Source organism: Cyprinus carpio, chromosome B12 (genome assembly GCF_018340385.1).
Source record: "Cyprinus carpio isolate SPL01 chromosome B12, ASM1834038v1, whole genome shotgun sequence".
Classification (NCBI taxonomy): domain Eukaryota; kingdom Metazoa; phylum Chordata; class Actinopteri; order Cypriniformes; family Cyprinidae; genus Cyprinus; species Cyprinus carpio.
This window is the reverse complement of record NC_056608.1, coordinates 24,298,441-24,313,272: the sequence shown is the minus strand read 5'-3', so window position 1 is coordinate 24,313,272 and position 14,832 is coordinate 24,298,441. Positions and strand designations below refer to the sequence as shown.

At 38.4% G+C, this 14,832-nt stretch overlaps 1 pseudogene; it reads right to left on the bottom strand.

Moving 5' to 3' along the window:
- Positions 1-6,466: 6,466 nt before the first annotated feature.
- LOC109054555 lies at positions 6,467-14,773 on the bottom strand (annotated as a pseudogene).
- Positions 14,774-14,832: the final 59 nt, after the last annotated feature.

The following is a 14,832-nucleotide window of genomic DNA, read 5'->3' as shown; positions in this document are numbered from 1 at the left end:
ATCATTTGAGAATTTATTTTTTTTTCTTTTATTTTCATTCCTTTAGGATTTGTTGTTTAACGAGGGTGTCGTCATGTCCATAGTAAGTACTGATATCGCTGTGTCTCTCCAGCTATCATCAACAATATTATAATTATAACATGGATCAGATCTTGAATTTGTAGGTTAAGTGAGAACAGAGTGAAGACAATTCTCTCTTCCTCTTGTTAAGCAACTGTGCCATAAGAGGCTACATAACAACTAAGAGAAAGTAAATAAAGGGCGGCTGATTGGTTGGTTAAAAAAACAAATGTGGATCAGACAGACTGACTGATTCTCTATCGTACATCTCCACATCTCTATGAGTTTAAACTTTCAAAAATGGCATAATGCAGTAACCAATGAGGTGTGTAAGCCGCGTTGGGGAATGTTACTTTTAGAACTTGTTATAGCATTACGTTTCTTAACCTATTAAGCAGCAAAAGATGTTATATTGGTATTGCACCTCAGCAAAATCCTCTCTGCTCGGAGTACATATTGTCCCAATCTACAGAGTGTTAAAGTAACACTGAAGCCAAGTTAAAGTTCATGGGATAATTAAGCAATTAATCAATTGACTATTCCAAAGTTTTGGGCCGACAACTGAAAAGGCATGGTCACATCATGCAATGACATGTTTGTTGTTTGCAGTTTAAGCACATTATTACAAGTGAAAATAAATCTAATTAAAATCATGCATTTCCAGTTACTTTGCTGTGGCTTTAGTATACTCAAACAGAGGTTCACATTGCTCATATGAACATACAAAAATATATCTCTCAAAGGTCAATTCCTCTTCAATTACAATCTAAACCTAGTAATATGCAACAACAATTTTGGTTATATATGAAATAGATGAACCCAACACCATCTTATAAGAAAGAACCTACAACATTCTTCAAAGCCAAAAAATTTACTCAGAAATTCCCGTAGGTGCTTTGTTTTTGTTTCATTCTCTAACTGAAATGTCTACAGCTAAATGCAACCCTAATGCAATCTAGGGTTTTTTTTTTTTTTTTTTTTTTTTTTTTCTGTGTAAGTCTATGTTGTGTCAGTTTAAAGCCTGGAGGGCCTCCAGGCAATTCCAAGCTATTCCTGAAGGACCACAGCTCAGCACAGTTTAGCTCCAAATCAGTCACACCTGATACAGCTAATCAAGGTCTTCAGGATTACTAGAAACTTCCAAGCAGGTGTGATTTGGAGCTGGTTGGAGCTTAACTCTTGCCTTGTCCAAATACCCACATTTGCAGTTTTTACACTTGATCACTTGACTAGTTCTAAGATGTATTTACTGTATTTGGCCCAAGTGTTCAAGTGAGGATGAAGACCACAAGTGTGTGTACAACTTTTCATTACCTGATGGGACACACTTTAATTTCTGGTGCTTCTAATTAAGTGATAAAAAAGCAGTTGAAAAATGATGTACAAAATAAATATAGGCTACTCACCTTTGCTCCAATAAAACGTGTAGCACTTTGTTTTACTACCAAATTATATGTAATATCTAATTATTATTAATATTTAACTTACATCGGAAAGGTTTCCGTGACCTCTCGCGATCTTGGCAAAAAGTCGAGATTTATTTCCAGAACATGATGCATGATGGGATACACTAAGCCTTAAATTCGAGTGTGGATTTAGTATGCGTTAAGGGCACTGCGCTTTGGCATTTTTAAGATCTAGACAGTCTTGCACACTTACTTCCTGTTGCACTCACACACACTCAAGTGGCCAAGACTGCAAGTGTGGGTATTTGGACAAGGCATCCCTCCAGGAACTGAGTTTGAGACCACTGGTTTAAAATATTACATCCTGTTTGATAGATTCAAGGAGGGTTAAAACAAGTTTTGTGTGAAGACGCTGCAGACAGTGGCGGAGCGCAAATCCGTGAATGAATGTTCCGAAGTGAAGTAAACTTCAACGGATTTCCCCTGCTCAGGGAGTAGGGAGCAATGAACACTGTGTAGGGACACAGCTGTAGTGACACAATCGGAACACAGTTCATGCATGTAGGGGGGAGAGGACCGGAACTGGGAAACTGGGAACCGCTGCTCTAAAGTAAATAGTTTTTGGTGCTTGTAAGCAAACAAACAAAGGCCACACAACATTTATGAAATAAGCAACCAGTGTGGCATCATTCAATAAGATATGCATGTAAAATGCTACACATTTTTGTGGTAAAGTACTAAAAGAGGGTCAGGAACAAGTAGCAGCATCAGAGAACCACACAGACAAGAAGCCCCAGATACCTTATAGAAACTACAGCTTGAGATTTACCTCTGGGACAACAACTTCCGCATGACATCGCCTAGCGAAAGGCAACATTACTGGGTGCACTAAGCCGGTATTCAACAATCGCCCATTCAAGCTTATATGGATGATCTGACTGTCACAGCAACATCAGGGGCAGGATGTCGCTGGCTTAGAGAGACTCTTAGAGAGACAAGGACTCTTTACATGGGCAAGGATGGTCTTTAAACCAGCCAAAACCAGGTCCCTGGCACTGAGGAAGGGAAAATGGAGGACAAATACCGCTTCTGCCTGATAATCCCATCAGTGTCTGTAAAGAGTCTGCCTGGTGACAGGAGAGATGTTTCAGGTGACTTGTTTCAGATCTGAGGAAGACAGAGAAGCCACATAGTTTGAGACTAGGGAGACAAAACTAGAGTAATAAAGGGTGGATTTACTGTTTATATTTAAAAAAAAAAATTATTACATTTTTATTTATTTCGACAGTAAGTTTAGAAATGCAGGCATAACAAGTCAATTCAGTAAATAAGCAATTTAAAAGAAAGATAATCATTTTGAAAGATAGTTATTATATATAATTTCATTTGGGGTCATCCATTTATTATGTCATTGTTTAATTATCTTTATAGATTACATTAAAGGACTCCAAACCTGTCATAATGTCCCAGTGTAGTTGCTCCATATTGTTGCACTAATGTACCAGACTGCACATTACTCTCAGCTTGGCATCAGTGCAGTTCCTCCAGTTCAGCTTTACTGAAACTGAGCAGAGCTGGCACAAACCTTTGAATTTTTCAAGAATTTTAAGAATCTAACACCATTCCTTGAGGCACACAAACATTGTTTTAAATTCAACTTATTGCTCTTTAAAAGACCTAAAATTTGTGTCAGATTAGTGAGATGTCCAAGACATGCACTGTTGGTGGGCCTCCAGGAACAAGTCTAACTATCACTGACTCCTACTAAAGTGGCCATTGGTATTTCTAGAGAGTCCAGCCAGGTCCTGTCAGTGCAATGGTGGTTATATCTGCACAACCTAAAGAAAGGAAACTCGCTGATGGCTTAAGGTGCACACTGCAATCAGTTACTTACTTAATGTAGAAGTATAATATAGGATTGGAATTGGAATTGGTAAAATGTGCTTGGAAAATATTATCAGGATGTTGACTAATAATTATGCATGCACTGCATACTGAACATTGCAAATTAACTATTGTATCATATTATCATGACCTTCTGCTCAACAACTTGTTATAACAATTGAATAACACTACACCATAATATAATAGGCCAAAATGTCTCTCACATCAACCAGTTAGGGACCACTGGTAGCATAATCACTACATATGTTTTAAGCAAATACATAAATGTTCACCTGTTTTTCAATAAATGCAGTTAAATTACAAAAGATCACATTCTAAAATTGATCAGAAATTTGGAAGGAACATATTTACATTCAATGTATACATTACCCAGCAACCATCATCATAAAATTTGAATAAAACAAGAAGAACTTTGTTATTTGATGAAAGATTAAACCCCAACCCCATCAGAAAGAATGATGCAAACAATGTGGCAACATTCTTCAGATCCTTAATCACATTTCTCATGAATATTACACAAAATATCACTTTCAAAATCGACAAAGAATCGCCTGCAATTTTGAAAGCGATTTTGTGTAGATTGTCAGTGAATTACGGCTCTGTGTATTAAAATGCCAACCAGTGTTGCCAAGTCTGTGGTTGTTTTTCATGTTAGCGGGTCGGTTTGAAGCGACCCCAATACCAATAATGTGATATTTAGCCCCTAAAATGCGAATTTTACCAAGGCAACCCTGCCAAAAAACGTAAATTTTAACCCCGGGATGCAATTTTTATCGGGGAACCTCCTGGAAACGCGATTGGGCTAGTTTTGGACTAGTTTTGAGAGGAAACTGTGCAGGATTTGTTGTGAAAACCTGGCAACCCTGATCTTAACGCACGTGCTGGAGATATACTACTAATTACAGGAGTGTCTTTACTGATGAGATGCGCATGACAATCGCATTCGATTTTTTGCACTGCCCTTAATTTACACAGGAATTCTGCAATTTCTGTAGACAAAAAAAAAAAAAAAAAAAAAAAAAAAAGAAAGAATCATAGTTGCAAAAATCATAAAATCATTTTACAAAAATCTAAAACCGGTACCATTATCTATATAAATTATTCTAAGGTTTAGCATACAATTTGCACATGAATTTTGTTGGTGAAACAAACTAACAAAAACTATCAAAACAAAATCATGCAACAATTAATATAGACGTTATTTACACAAAAATCTGTAAGTTCTTATCTTTCTTGTTCCTACAATGATGCCTTTGATCCACATGCAGGTCCCATGTGGTGTCTTGTATCACAAGAACAACACAGTAAATCTGTCTCTCTCACACACACCACACACACTTCCTACAGCTATAGAATATATTTACTCTCTCTAATCTACGGACTCGCCCATGTATTCATTCTGTCTCTTTTGATCTGCTTGGCAGAAGACAAAAGAAAAGTTGCAAAAAAAAAAAAAAAAAAAAAGGCAGTCAGGAAGGACATAAGCGATTCCAATTCTATACAGTAAACTGAATCTAGACTATTTAAAATAAAAAGAAACATCAAATACAGGTCAGTAATAAGGACTAGTTTATTAAATCAACATTTTAAAACTACTATCCACAATTTGTCACTGAAAACATTGGCATTTGGCTACCCTGAAAATGAGTCTTGGGTCATATTTTACCTTCAAATCAAACGTAAATATACATTTTTAAAAATGTAATAGTTTTATTTTAGGGTGAAATATGACATGACATAGTCAGGGACATTCGTTAAATGTAAAGACAATATTTAGAGTTTCATGCAAGACCACAAAAGAGGAGAGGAAAGAGCACAGAATGGAAAAAAAAACACTGTGCTTCATGAAACATAATACAAAACAAAAGTAACATACAGTAAGCAAAACAAATTTCTTATGAATAACTGAGAGTGGATTTATGAAAGATTTAAACAGAAATGTCTGCATTTAAAATATTTTTCTACAATTTACATAAGAAAAATTTTAGTTTCTACATTATAAATATCATACATTTCTCTATTTGACAATGACTTACACAAGAATGGTTTTACAAAACATTTACTTAGAAATTTGTGAACAAATGAGGAGCAATCTGTGCTAAGAGCCAGTAAAAGACATAGAAGCAAATAAACTTGTATCCAAACAGGTATACTGAACACACATACTGTCATGTATACTGTACATGTAAGAAGGGCAAGCCTTGTGTAGCTGAATTGTGTGGAGATGGAGTCTGATGGATAGACAGATAAAGTAACAAGAGTTATATCAGCTTTCAGCATGTCAGCCTCCGCACACCCATAAATGAGCAGACAGCAGAGGAACACGGCTCCAGAACAAACATCTCACCCACTGAGCGAGAAGCTTTGACAGCAGTCGATCAACAGAACTGTACAGCAATAAAACTGTACAAACATCAGGTGGCCAATGAAGGCATTTCACACACCCAAACTCCAACCACCTCTCAGCTGGAGGCAGTTATTACAGCATACAATCATTACAATCATCAGAATTCCAAAGATGAAAACTGTAAATCACCTACATATCTTTTTATATAACTGAAATGTCTTTGGCTGGACATTGGTGCTGTCCAAAGCTTCATATGTACAACTAAACACAAAAAATTAGACAATGCTTGCACTTACAGTAAGCGATGAGCTAAGTTTGGACACATCTGACCTGAATGTATGATCTTACATTATTTTTATCTAAACAATTATACTTAAAAGCTTGAAATTACAGTCATATAAATTGTGAATTTATTTACCATGTTAATTCTCCATCATGGTGCATAAAATTAATAAAAACGAAAATTAGAGTAATCTGGGACACTAAAGTGCTGATAGATAGATTTTTGCTCCACTAATAAATATGTCAATATCAACGTGCATCACCATGTAATAACAAAGGCTTTGTTTCTTGGTCTGAATTGTTAGAGTTGAAAATCATTGCAAGGTTGAAAATGCTAATTATTACTGCAAATTACTCTATTTAAGCCCTAAAATACTGCATCAATATGCAAGGCAATAATTCACAGGGTGTATCAGGAACCACTATATCTTTGATGAACCTCAGTATGGTAAATAGGCAGGTCAGATTAAAAATTTGTGTAAATGTTACCTCCAAACTGCATGTGCATTCATTACAGCAACAATCAGCATATAGACTTCATTTTCCAAGTAGAACTTCTTTGTGAGCAGACAGGTTTCCCGGTCAGAGAGTGAGGTGTACCATAGAAGAGCTGTAGTTCTCCTCCCAACCACAAGGAGGCAGGCATATCACTCACCCATGCACAGACACACACAATGGCTCCGCTCCAGATGCAGGTATTTGAAGCATTTAAAAAATGTCAATTGCAATGTGAATCCTGTTTTTCTTCCACAATGTCATGCACTTCAAAGCAAACCAGGATATTAAATTAAGAAAACAAGTGGGTTGGGACTTGATTTTGTCAATCTGGTATTGATGCATTCCAGAGTGGAGTCAAAATTAATGAGCGTTTAATGAAGCTATTTGGCTATGATTAACATTATTCAATCGCCTGCAGCAGAAAAGCAAAGTCATTCCACAGGAAAAGCAAGTTACTGTATGGTGATTATCGAACACATTGTCTCTATTAACTAAGTGTTTTCCCTCAATAAATTCCTAACTTGCTGCTGATTATTGATAGTAAGGTAGTTGTTGTTTGTTGTAGTAGTTATGTTTAGCTATTGGGTAGGGTGGGTTAAGGGATTAAGAATATGGTCATGCATCAGTATGTGCTTTATAAGTACTATTAAATAGCCAATATGCCAAGAATATGCATGCTAATAAACAACTAGTTATTAGTGAATAGTGTAAAAACTAGTGAATAGTGTTCCCTAATCTTAATTTTTTACCATATTTTGCTTAAAAAAAACACAGTACCAAATATATTTTTTTCTCACTGGAATAACCAAAAAATAACTTGCATATAAAATGTAGCTGAAATTGTGATAATGTGAACGTACCTCAAGACTGGGGATGAATATTTAGTAAACCAGGTCAACTGTGGCTTTGTAGATGTGGCTAACAGAAGGCAGCATAATTATCTTGTAGCAGATAGGCTGCATTGTTTTGGCAAAATATTCACAGAGAAAGGAATCTTAGAATGCAACAAGTTCAAAGTAAACAAATACATGATGAGAGAATTAACACGGGGGAGAAATGCATGGGAGATTTGTTCATGTCAAATCTCAGATGCACTTTTTATTATTATTATATATAATTTTTTGTATTTTGTATTTTTGTGGTTGCTGCCTATGCAGACACTTAAGAGGATACAGTTCAACTAGGATGCTACTATAAAAACAACTGCGTACGCAGGCAACAAGAAAGTACACTAGTTTTGGAGCAAAGTCAATAAGAGACATTACTCTACAGCACAGTGTCCTGCATGCCATCAGCTTCGTCCAGAACATTTTTGCGTCTGCTGCATGCATCAAGTAGTTTTTTACGAGGTCCGAGTGGAATGTGGATGCTAATGAGGTCCTGCTCAGAGCACAACAGCAACGCCTCCAGGTCCATCTGCTCTCGATGGAAGATGGAGAGGAAGTCACTCAGTCCTTGAGATGCCAGGAACACTTCTAAAGGAGCCGAAGATGGCTGAAGCTCGTCATCCTCCTCCTCCAAGCCCAGGTCTCCTTCCTCCCATGGCAAATCCTACAGGATGTCGCCACATAAGATCAATCATCATAATTATCATAAAGCCCCACTTCCAGATGTAGATGCAGTGTCTTCTCATAAACTGATTAGATCAACAGATTGACACTGACTGATTCAGATTACCACATGTCTATCATGTGGTATCAACTCTCCGAAGATTTTAGCATGGTAATGGATATGACAATGTTAATGTATTTGGTCTTGGCGTAATAGATCTGCTACGCTGCTGCAGCTGAATTGCTGCTGATGTTGGTTATTGCAGTAGTTGTAGATTAATGGTGCTACAGGAAATTGCTACTGCCGATGCATACAGCGATACGGTGCTGTGCACAAATAGCATATAAAATATGCCATAGCAGATCTATACAGGTGGAGCTGGGGAAGGTGGAGGGTTTCAGAGGAACTCTGAAAGCATGCTGCAAAATGCTCAAGTGAATGCTCAGCAGCCATTTAAATGTAAAGTAGTGTAGTGCAGGAATGAGCAACTACAGTCCTGGATAACCACCATTGTCCTGTAGAGTTCAGCTCTATCCCAAATCAAAAACACCTGCCTATACTTTTCTAGTAATCCTGAAGTCTTTTTTGGTTAGATTGGGGATGGAGCTAAACTCAGCAGGTCAGTAATCCTCCCGGACCAGAGTTGCCTATATCCTTTATGTGTTGCAAGTTCAAGACTGGCAATAGTAAGAATCTAGTTCAGAGGTAGCCAGCCCTTTTCTTTGAGGGCTATCCTGGAGAGTGTATCCCCAACTCGAATCAAAAACACCTGAATGGGCTAAACAAGGTCTTCTGGATTACTTAAAAGCAAGAGTCAGGCATGTTGGTGCAGGGTTAGAACTGAAGACCTTAAGAAGGAGCATTAATTTAGACCTAATCAGATGATGCTAGCACTTAATGACTCAGAGTGTTGCTGTAGGGATTAACTGGAGCAAGTGGAATTTGTATGGTAGCTTGTGATTCTTGTTTGTACCTGCAAGTTCTTCTCTTGGAGACTCAATGAGCTGCCAATGCTGACTTCATCAAGACTGGGTGATCGGAGCGGCAATCTCCCCGTAAGCGGACATTCGGGACCCGTCCCACTGGTTCACTCCCTACTACGCTGCCCTCATTCTGTCCCATTCGGAACAGCCCATCAGACACATAATTCCGACGGAATATCATAGTACCGAGTCCTGGGCGGGTTGAAAACAAAGAGTTGAACAAAGAGTCTCTACCCGAGTCTGTACTTATTTCCGAGTATGCAGCGTCATACAGACCCGGATCACTGAGTGCCCTTGAAACAGTGTCTACCTCATCATCATCATCATCATCGTCTGGTCTGATGTCCTGTTTACCAGAAAACATGTTGCGGATGTTAAGCCGAGGGCTGGACTGCTGGCGTCGGTCGACGTACGTTCCCTGCTTCAAGAACATGACGTCATTGCCCAGCTGAAGACCAGAGAGCGAACGAACGCTCCTTCGCCCGTCTTCAGAAATCTTGAATGTTCCGTCTCCTTGCTTTTTCTTCTCAAGACGCCGCTGAATCTTGGTCCGGCCTCTTGTTGTGGACTGAAGCGTTGCCTGCAAAGAGAAGTTTATAATGGTCATATTCTTTGTAATACTTCACACTGTATACAAATTTTGCCTCATATACATTGAGGCACCCTATTTAAAGTCCGACTACTCTTAGTGAGCTAGCATGCAGTGATGTCCACAGAAGCAGTATGCTACTCTAATTAAAAAGCATGGTCTTCATTTAGCAAACCCTTTCTAAAGCAATATCCTAGGCTTTGCACAAGAGAATAATGGTGATAAATCATCTGTGGGGACTGAACCAGCAACTGCTACAATTTACTGCCAAGTGTTTAACAGAGTTCAAGTATATGGATACCATCTTCTAAATTACAGGTTTGCATATTTTAGCTACACCTTTTACTAATGAGCATAAAGTCAAGCCATGCAATCACCATAGGCAATAATTTTTCTAAGATAAGACACTTTTCGATTGCACCATCATGATGCCCATGTGCACTAAGGTCAATAAAGAAAACCACCTGCCTTGAACCCCAGTGAACACCTTTGGGATAAATTGAAAATGCAGATTGTGAGCCATGCTACAGTCTTATTGGAAACATGCTACACTCTTATTCAGAGTTGTCCAGACCTGAAGGGCCAATGTCCTCCAACCTGTCCAAACACACTTGCCTAGAATTTTCTAGTGATCCTGAAGAACTTGATTAGCTAGTTTCAGGTGTGTTTGATTAAGACCGGAGGTCCTCCAGGAACATGTTTTGAAACAAAGCTTTATAACTTGCTTGTCTATATTGACCTAATGATCCAAGAAGCAAAGGTTTTATGATGAGTTTTACCGGTTCTATGCCTTTTTAGTACCCCTTGTGTTGTTCATGCACATTACCTGTGAGTATGTCATGTTGGAGTTGAGGGTGTTGAACTGAGGGATCCTTTGACTCAGGGTGCTGCTGAAACTGCTGTAACTCATCGTATCCGACATGTCCATTGCAGCACTCTCTCTCAAGAAACGCTTCTCCATGCGTTCATGATGCTTGCGCTGAAGCTTTTCACAGTTCTTAATGCGTTTCTCTGCATTACGGAAGGCGCGGTCCTTCAGTTTGCTCACCAGCTTGGGGTTGATGGTGATCTGCTTGGCGGCGATAGTGTCCAGATATCGCACACAGTCCATGTGGCTCTTAGAGGCCGCCATGTCCAGTGGCGTGTGGTAGTCATTGTCCAAGCACCACACATTGGCACCAAATGACACCAGAAAGGACAGACAATTGAGGTGGCCATTAGCTGCTGCCAAGTGAAGAGGAGTGTTTCCCCAAATATCACATTTATCTGGATCTCCTCTGTGGACCAACAAAACAACATCAGATCGGTTACATCTAATCTAGTTTAATTAGTTACATGGTCAAAATTAGTGGTTGATGGATATGGGTTTGTCAGTGACTGATACCAGTAATGATATTTAGAGAGCAGGGTGGCTGATGGCCAATATATAATACAATTTAATAACGAGAAATTATACAAAATATTTATGCAAAATGGTTATCTGCCGAAGCTGATGCTCTCAAAATGGCCAAATATTGTTTGATTAATTGGCCAAGCAATACACTAATCAATTCCTAGGGAAAATATAGGGTGTGTGAATACATGTGTATGTGCACATGTGCGTGTCGATGCATGAGTGCATGCCTTCATGTTCTGTTGTGTGGCAAGGTGTTGATCTGAAAACGTAACATGATGCTTTGGAGCTCCACTTACCCACTGTAACACACATGTACACACACACTATGCACACTGCCTTTGTGACTCACCTCTCCAAGTCATTAAAAAACTGTGCACCATATAATGCATTCATCATCTACATTGAAAGAGACCTGCAGCATTCATTACCAACTGTACTTTACATACAATTCATTCTGTTTGTGCTTCATTCATTAGCCACAATGTTGCTAATTTAGTACAAAACCCTGTTTATTGTATGTTAGTATGACATGGAGAGCATGTTAACCAGTAATCATGGTGTTAAGATCGTGTATGCTTGTGCAGTGGCCCGTCAACAAACTGAACCTTAGTTAAGACAAATGCATTTAAAACATGCTGTATAAATACTCTGCATACTGAATAAGCTGTCTGCTTTCACTAAGGTCCATAAGCCAGTATATCCTTCTCAGTGTTTTCTCTTTTAATCTCATACTTGCAAAAAATCTGAAAAGAGTTGCTGAGGTATAAATGGCAACCACCCATTAGCAAAGACCAGCAAAAATGATGTGAGGTTTTATGGGACAATGTGGGGTAACAAGATAAAAGTACTACAGAAAGCAAAACGTGAAAGCCTGAGGTTTATAATGGTGCTGACATTCATGTTAACAAAATGCCAACAGCCAAGGAAACAGACAGGAGGAAGAGGAATATCCCTAATTCATTAAGTTGACCTTTAACTGTGAACATTTACATCTTTCTCTCTGTCTGGCCATGTGTAAAATTCCTCTCCATGAACGTGCATGCGGCCCTGAACTGTCTTTAAAGACTCTGAGCATTAAAACTTACTGCTTGTTAGAAATGTGTCACAGCGTTTAGCATCTGTACTCTAGATATATTGAGGCCATAATGCTTAAATTTGTGATGCAAAGTCTGTTGTCAATCCCATTACTGATTGTTCCTAGTAGTGGAAAAGCCTAATAAATTTGCTCTCTTTATAGTTTAAACAATAAAACAAGTTAAACATGATTTACCAAAGTAGAAATCAGTTCCAAAGAATGATGTGAAAATATATGAAAAGGCAAAAACATTGTCAATTCCATGGGATCAATCATGACATCCAAATAAATGCTCAGACTGTAAAAATCAAAGTGATCCTCTGTCCTAAACACTGAGTTATTATGACTCAAACCACAGTCGTCTCTCTTTGTGAACATGTTTTCAGTAACAGATCTGGTTCAGTCGGAGATCTGGAGGGACTGATGCAGAACACTAATTAGAGAACAGCGAGGGTGTTCACAGAGCAGGACATTTAGCTTCTGTTATTAACCTGGTCATGAGATAAGAGCCAGGTTATTTAAATCTAATTACCTAATGACTGGATAAACAATACTGCTCGCTCCTAAAGCCAGTTCTAAAAATGCCATTATTCACTTCCCATCATGTTTCAAACACAAAATATCAAAACCACAAAATGAAAACATAAATATAACACATAAAGAATTGTTTTTGAAGGATCTTGATGCAGCTTGTTCTATATGTACTGTAAAATCAAAACAACAGCATATGATTTGAGAACAACACGAGTGTGCGAAAAAAGACAATTTTCATTTTTGGTTACATGTTCCAGCTATTGAGCTGAATGCTTCAGACATCGTGACATACTGTATCAGATTATTACAGCATGCTTTTATCTGCAACTCTTCTGCATGCAGAGTTCTTAATTTATAATTGAATATAGACCTAGTACTTTTCAAGCAGTAATAACAGTACTGACACTCAAAAGAAAAATTGCATCGTTCTCCCTGTTGACCCTTTATATTTAATTAGCCCAGGACTAAATATGCAAAATAAACCAGTCTAGATATCCATCAGTGAGAGCGGCTGGGTGGAGGGCTATCTCTCAGTGCAGATGTGATCTGAACAGGAGAACACAGAACTGCCATCCTGTTAATGAAACTGCATATGACAAAAACATAACCAGACCCGAGAGCGTTGTGTATTATATGAATTGTTTTGAAAATGTATAATCTGACTTCAAATAGAAAAGGTGTTTTACAGACTGATGCAATAAATGAGTACATATCAGTGTGGGATATATGCATCACAAATCTTCTCTGAAAAATACTGCAATGCTGAGGGGCTCTGAGACCCCAGGCATTAAAAATGAATGAATGAAAGAAATTTTCTCATGCTAAGATTTTCAGAAGGTACATTGTCAGCAAAATAAATACTGTACATTTACACAATGTGTTTTTGGTGGAGTCAGTCTGACCCAACACAAGCTTTACAGATGTTACTATACTAGATATTTTTGAAAAGAACATGGCTAGAATCTCAATAACAACTGTCTTCTGGAATTTGACTTAGTCAGCAAATATGTGACCCTGGACTTCAAAAGCAGTCATAAGTAGCACAGGTATATTTATATTATTATTTACATGCGTCATTTAGTTTAGAAAATAAATGCATGAATAATTATTTAATATATATATGGCTAATGAATAATTAATGCATTACTCACCCTCGTGCCACCAGCAGTCTGAGCGCGTCCAGGTTGCCGTGGTGCGCGGCCCAGAGCGTCGGCGTCATCCCATCCTCATCCGGCGCGTTCAGATCTTTGCGCGTCGCGTCTTTCAGCAGGTGCAGATGACCGTCTCGAGCCGCCCGGTGGTATTTGTCGTTCATGGCGGCGGCGACTGACCCCTCTATCCCGGCTCACGGACGCTCATTTGGCGTTTGTTGTATTGGCGAGATTTCACGTGCGCTCCTGGCGTCTCCACTCGAGGGACTGCAAGCACGCTCGCGCGGTTGCTATGGGAGGAGTCCCGGACTGACCACGCCCACTTTCGGTCAGCGCACACCTGACAGATGAGAACTCGGTGACACGTTCAGGTAAAATCACACTCTGTTACAATTACATTATCAGAATGATTAATATTGATGCAGGGTATGATGTAATGATTTGACGCGAATGGCAATTATATTTAGATAAAAACAAACAAAATGACTAAATAAACACTGTAAATGGCTAGCTATACGTTGCACTGTTGAAAATAAGTTCTTCCTGTATTTATTCAATAAAATATATATATTAGTTATATATTTTATATTTTATCCAGCCTTTAAACTTCTATTATTCTCCTTTGAGGCGTCATATATTCTCCTCCCTGTAGCTGAGATACTTAATACACGACAAACATTAAACTAATCCAGTCTAAACCGAGCCAAACCCTGCTGTGACCTCAGCATAACCTCATCCTAGCAGATCTGATCAAATATGCGGTCTTGCTGTTAGTCAAAGCATCATGGGAAGCCTGGACTTGTCATTCTCACTTCTAAGACTTATAAAGGTCTACTGAAAGTGCATGTTATTTTAACCTCATTAACTTTAATCAAAATGCTGTAATTGTTATAAGTTGAGGATGACATTGCAAATCACTCATTTCTCCATGTCCTCTCTTCTAAGCGCAAACATAACTAGAAACACTTTTTATCACGCAATCAATGTGATACATTAAACAAAGTCTCATCCTGCATTTTACTAATTAAATATCCAGTTGTATTTCAAGACAAAAT